Source organism: Cuculus canorus, chromosome 2, assembly GCF_017976375.1.
Source record: "Cuculus canorus isolate bCucCan1 chromosome 2, bCucCan1.pri, whole genome shotgun sequence".
NCBI classification, from domain to species: Eukaryota; Metazoa; Chordata; class Aves; order Cuculiformes; family Cuculidae; genus Cuculus; species Cuculus canorus.
In genome coordinates, this window is record NC_071402.1 from 45,439,587 (window position 1) to 45,446,335 (window position 6,749).

Consider the following 6,749-nt stretch of genomic DNA (forward strand, 5'->3'; position numbering starts at 1 on the left):
TGCCAAGCGCTGTGCAACCTCAGTTCTACCTTACGGCAGAAGCCAAAACAAAGAGTTAAATGGGGTCTCACGGTGTTCAACAGATTTATTTACATGTGAGCACAACAAGCAAATTTTGGCACCAAACCAATAGCTCCTCTGTTCCCCAGGAAGGCCCAAGGGCAAAATTATATCAGGCTTTTATTTAAACCAACACAGTCAAACTTCACCATAGAGAATTTTAACCAGTAAGAAGAGCCTCAACTCACACCTGCTGCACAAGGAGTCAGTGATCAGGCAAAAGTCCCAGCTGAACCTCTGGAAAGCCTCTGATAATGCTCAAAGATTTCCTCTCCCCTGCTAATTTTCATCATGTCAGAAAAATCTTACGTTATGATTCTTACATCACAAAACAGTTTATAGAAGTCGCTGTCACATCACATTTTAATTGCTGTTACCTCTTTAGACAACAAAGCCAAGGCAGAGCTTGTCAGTGCCAACAGAAAAGAAAATCAAGTGTGGTACTAAAGTTTGAAATTAATTTTAAGCAAAATAAGGACAGGCATCCAGACCACTACATGAAGAAATTCCACAAAAATCTTCTACTTCAGTTTTGTAGATCTCCACCCCTGGCTCTTCTGACTTCTCTTACAGCTAAGAAGATTAAAGAAGCCCAAATGATTTGAGATATTGCATTGCTTCTTGGCATCAATCTGGTAAAGGATTTAACTGAAAAGAGCTTTTATTTTTGTACTTTGTACATTATAGGATGGAATTCTGTTAAATTGTAATCTCTTTTGAACAATTATAAAAATCTTTGTATTTCTCTTTGCAGACTGTTCAGGTTATACGGAGGATCCTCACACAAACGCAGCTTCTGTACAACAGAAGATACAGCTCAGGATTTCCCATTGAGTCCCTGTGGCATTTGCACAGGTATGTGAACTGTGAGCGGTACTTCTCACGTAAGCAGTATACATATAGTGGTTAAAGGAGGAGAAGATGATGTCACATTTAACGACAGAATATGGCATACAGGAACAGCATGAAATAATTATGGTCCCTAGCAGCAGTTGTAGGTATGCTGTGGGTTGTTAGTAGAGTTGCATTCTCTTTCACTCTTCACTGTGAGGAAGGAAATACACTAGGTCTGGATTTATGTGATCATAAATGAGAGAACGACGTAGCCCCATACTAGATCCAGTCCTGGCTATCTTAAGGAGCAGAGCAAAACCCTGGCTCTACTGAAGTCAACAGCAAAATGCTATTGATTTCCAGCAGGCATGATACCACCTCGTGACTTCATGTTGTTCCAATTCTATGGTAACTAAAGCCAAACGAGAGGTATTTGAAGACTTTTCTTAGCTCTCTATCTCTTCAGAGTTGAGATGGGTTTCTCTGCAGACTTCCAGTTCTGGTATCATTTTCTTCATCAGTGCAATTAGTCTCAGCTTTGTTGATCTCCATACCAGGACACAAAGACCAGTGACATTTTCCAGTTCTTGCAAGTTGCCTGGCAGTTCATCTCACTTGCCGAGACTGCTAAACCCTCCCTATGTTGATTTCTCCACTTGTGACATTCTATGCATGTAAATAATACAATAGGTGCATCTAACTTTAAAACAAATAAAGCATTTATGCTTTAATTGGAATTGCTATCATTTATAGCTAATTTAACATCCCCACTACACCAAAACCAGTGCTGATGTCTGTGGTGATCACAAAATGGTGACTAGTTACATTCACAAGATTTTAAAAATACACAGAGCAATAATGTTCTGCTACAACTTTCAAATAAAGACTTCATGGATTTTTTTTCCAAACACAGTCCCTCTAGTTGCTTTTGTAATGAAGTAGGAGAGGGAGCTCTTCTACTCTTCAAGTCCACTCAGACTGCCCCACACACAAATCCATCCCCCCGCCATCGACCCCTGTTTTCTGCAAAAGTGTCATTCTTGTGCTGTTTATGTAAGTGGACAGAATTTCGAGCATCTGCTCCCAAATCATTATAAATCAAGGAACTTTCATGCTCCATTAGCTTGAGAAGATGTTGCTATTAATGATCGCTGTTCAAGGAAGTTCAAAATAAGTATCTAAGTCAAGGCATCTCTGATGTAAGGCTTTGTTTTGTTTCTGAAAACAGCTGAGTGAGCAGTCTTCACTGTCACTGTTTAACATATTTCTGAGTCTACTACCTCCAAGAAATTCCACTTATTTACATTAGCTCAGCAATAACATCAGCTTCCTCTGGTATCAGAAACAATACTGTCATTCCGCAGCAAGCACTCATAAAAGTCATTTAGCTTAGGCAAACATTGGAGCCTATGAAGACGCAACACTGCTCTCTACTCTCCATCAGGTTTCAGAAGTCTGAAAAAGCTGACCCAAATCTACAACATACAAAGTGAAAATGTAAGTATTAGGTCATACTACTATTGGATTTGAAACAATGTAAGAAATGAATGCGTGTGGCCCGGCAGACCTGATTTGCTCAGTGAGTTAATCCACAGTGATTTCCCACATGATCCTAACCAACAGCCTCATTTCAACAGAAGCAGGAACAACTCTGCAAAGAAAAGGCATCCTAGAGTCAGAGGACCGATTGATTTTTTTTTGCCTGCAAGTTACTTGCCTAGGTGCACAATGAATGCGATGCACCCCGTGCATGAGTACCAAATCATACCAAATTTAAAGATAAGAGGTCTGACTCATCACTCCACTGCACCAGCTTTATGCCTACGGGGCTCCATGTTCTTCCGTGGTGACTCAGTCCCAAGACTCCCCTCTCTCCAGGAAAAACATGACAAGTCATGCAGTACATGTCAGACTTACCCATCAACTATAATCTCCACTTGCATGGCAAAACTAATTGGAATGTAACATTCCATACCACTTAATTTTTGCAGCTATGCCTAGAAGAGGAACATATATAATTAAAGAGCAGCAGTTAAAACCCACAGCCATTGGAATTAACCCTGTGACACCTGGCAATACACGTAAGGAGCCTTGTTTAAGAAAACAGTCCTTGCCAAATGTTAATAGTGTGGACATATGCATGCTAAGATTAACAACACAGAATTACAGAGAAGGAGATTAGCTACTGGAACAAAAAGTTTCTCCAGAACAGTTCTCATTCCAAGACTGCTGCCTTCTCTTTCCTAATCCAAACTGCTGCATGAGAAGAAACTTTCTGGACAACTGCAAGATAGGCATTGACTATTTCTTCCGAAAGGACACGCTCTGTTTATGACAGCTATTTTTGGCTTTCAGCTATACAAACGTAAAACAACATGAGGCCGATTTTCTTCTCACAGTTTCATGTCAGTATATACTCATTGATTTCAGTGCAATTACATCCAATTATTTACCTAGAATGGAAGTTAAGACAGATCAGTGCAGACCCTTATAGGCAATGCGGAATAGACTTACGCTGGGCAAAATGGATAGGAGGAGATAATTTATTCTACAGTCTCTGACAGCGTACAAATGTAGAAATCAAGGAAATCATTAATAAAGGACTAAACCTCCAAAGCCCAACAAAACAAAAAAATCCATCCCATATCTGCCTCTAAACCTTAATAGATTGCTATCCAGCAGCTTACCATAATGTACTTTGTGCTTTTTTCTAGTTTATAGTTGTGGGATTGTCAGGTTACCCTAGCACACAAAGATCACAGCCACACGTTTGTTTTCAGGATTGGGTCCTGAGGTACCTCCCAGAGAGAGCAGAATCCACCATGACTGAGCCTGCACAGTTTAGCTATCCTGGCCATCAGTGCACACAACTAGTAACACACTGAAAACTGCTTGTGGAAATGATTACACACTATTGGGGAGCCATGTATAGCAAGTACTACACATATGAACTACGCACTCACCTGCAACTACAGTGTGCGAGCATATGTAATTCTGTATTTACTACTACCACCCCAAGACTATAGCACCTCATCCTGATTACAGTTCTATCTCATCAAGAGGTCAAGTCAGCAGCTGATGTGTGACTTCCTATGGTAGGAAAGATTTATTTTCAGGCATTCAGTTCTCTGAATTTTAACTCTGTCTTGTGATAAAGAAAAAATAAAATCCACATAAACCCACATAAACGTCTCGTGCATTAAACACTGACTTTAACAGGAACTCGACTGGTGACTGCAACAGGAGGGTGACATCAAAAAATGTGTCAGTAGGATCATTCTCTTTTGAGCAGCAATATAAAGACAGGAACGTAAAACAGACATGGCACTGGCTTCTGTCTCATTCTCACTTACACTTTGACAACCAGAAACCAGCATGACTTAAAAATCTAGTGCTTGCTACTGTCTAGTTGCCATCATTTTATTACTGAGTAGGCGTCCAGTTGTGTGCGTGTTCATAGGTGTGAGAGACAACCTGGCGTTCAGGTAAAGGTTATGGAAACAGGTCCATAGCTATGACTGGGTTCAACCACAGAATCCATACCTTCAATCCACATATTATTAAACTTATACATATACTTCTATACACCAACAGCATTATTAAACTTATATATATACTTCTATGCCCCAACCCCAAGCAGAAGCACAGCATTCCAAAGTGAATGGTAAGTTACAAAACTTCAAACGTGACACAATATACTGAAAGTCTAAAAGCACTAAGTTTGTGACACCGCATCCTACTTGGTGAACCTCTCATTTTAAGATCTTCTGGTTCACCCATAACCATGGAGGACTATCAGACAACACTGATTCCCACCAATGATTAAAGTACCACCTAAAACATCGCCCGTGGTGGGAGTGGATTCACTGGATAAGCACCAGATTCAGTTCATCAGCAACAATACTTAATGTTAGGTGGTAGCTACTCTTCAGCATGGGAGTACGAGCTAGTTTGGCTGCAATGACTAAGATTTTCACCGCCAATTACCAAAGTTTGCCGACGAGTCCGTGGACACGCAGGTGCGGGCAGTGCCACCCTTTTGTGCCTTTCCTGGCCATAAGATACGACAGCAGCCGAACAGGGACAAGTGGCGAGGTCCCCGAGCGGCCGGCTGGGTGACGGGGAGATACACTGGACGCACCGCATGCCTCGAACCCACCCTGGGGACAAACGGGAGCGCTGTGCGGTCCCACTGGGGGCGACGCAGGGAGGGTGGGGAGGGTAAAGAGAGGGCTGGGAGGGCGAAAGGGGGGTGGGGAGGGCGGAGGGGGTGCCCGGGACGGCGAATGCACTCCGGGCACCCCCTCCGCCCTCCCCACCCCCGGGCACAGGCGCTGCGGCGGGGAAACCCCGAACCCCCCCAGCCCGCCCGCTGCCCCGTGCAGGTAAGAGGCAACAGGCGGTCCACCCCCGCTGCCCCGGGCGGGCTCCCCACCGCTTGTTTGCTCTCAGGGCGGATCAGCTGATATTTACCTGTGAGGTAATGCACGCTCCGTAAGGTCACCGTGCACCCGTGCACCGTGCAAACAGGCGGGAGCCGGCGGAGCGGGTGATGCTGCTGCTGCTGCTGCTGGTGGTGATGCCGCTGCTAACGGTGATGCTGATGCTCCGCGGGCAGCACCACCACCACCGCCGCCGGAGCGGGGCGGCCGCGCCGCGCAGAGGCAGAGGCGGCCGCTGCCGCTGCAGCTCCTGGCACATGCTGCAGGTGTCAGCGCAGGAGCTGCCGCCCCGCCCCGCGCTGCGCACGCGCCCCCGCCCCACCGCGCCGGCGCCGGGGCTCGCGCGCCGCCGCCCCTGCGCTGCCCGAAGCCGCCGCCGAGCCGTTGCCAGGCTCCGGGCGCTCGGGGACGCTCCCCTCCTCCCCCTCCCGCCGGCACCTCGCGCGGGGGGGGGGATGACGTAGCGGGGCGCGGGGCAGGAGCGGCGGGCTGGGAGCTCCCCCCGAGGCCCCGGCGGGGCGCCGCGCGGGCGGGGGGTGCGGGAGAGACCCCCCCGGCCGGTGCGGGGTGTCGGGCGGGGCGGGGGAGCGGCGGGGGCAGCGGGCGGGAGGGATGATGTCATCCTTTGCTCCTGGGGAGGGGAGGGGCGGGGCGGGGCGGGGCGGGACCGCGCGGAGAGTGGAGCGCGGGGCTCTGGCTGGAGTGGGATCGTGAGGACCGCAGCGCTGTGAACCGCGCAGCGTGCACCGTACACCGATCTGCGCCGCACCCCGCAAGCTGCACCGCGCACCGGTCTGCACACCGCACCGCGAGTTGCACTGTGCACCGCACGCCGCGCACAGAACCACGAACTGCACTGTGCATCACACCCTACACCGCGCCCGGCACCCCACTGCGCACCCCCCGCTGCACCGTGCACCACACGGCACTGCACACCACGCACCGCACCCCGCTCACTGTGCCGAGCACCACGCCACGCAGCGTGCGCTGCACCGCACCACGAGTGGCACCGTGCACCCCGCACCGTGCACCGCACCACACGCAGCAGACTGCACCGTGTACTGTGCACTGCACTGCAGACTGAACCGTGCACCCCGCACCGATCCGCACCATGCACCGCACCACAGACTGCACCGCGCATTGTGCACCGCACCACGCGCCACGCCGCACACAGCAGACTGCATTGCACATTGCACACTGCAAACCACACCGTGCACCACACCGCACACACCAATCTGCACACTGCACCGCACCGTGCACCGCACAGCGTACCACAGACTACACCACACACTGCACACTGCGCTGCATTTCGCATTGCACACTACACTGCTCCAAATACCACACACCATGAACCGTGCCATGCACCGCATACTGCACCGCGCTGCACACCATGCTGCAAACCATGCACCACAG

At 48.9% G+C, this 6,749-nt stretch overlaps 1 protein-coding gene across 1 annotated transcript in view; it reads right to left on the reverse strand.

The window, feature by feature from the left end:
• DTNA (dystrobrevin alpha) overlaps positions 1-5,637 on the reverse strand; it is a 234,136-nt gene extending 228,499 nt beyond the window's left edge. Inside the window, exon 1 of the mRNA XM_054057196.1 lies at positions 5,368-5,637. The gene's annotated coding sequence lies outside the window, so the exon portion shown is untranslated. The remainder of the gene's footprint in view (positions 1-5,367) is intronic.
• Between the last annotated feature and the right edge of the window lie 1,112 nt (positions 5,638-6,749).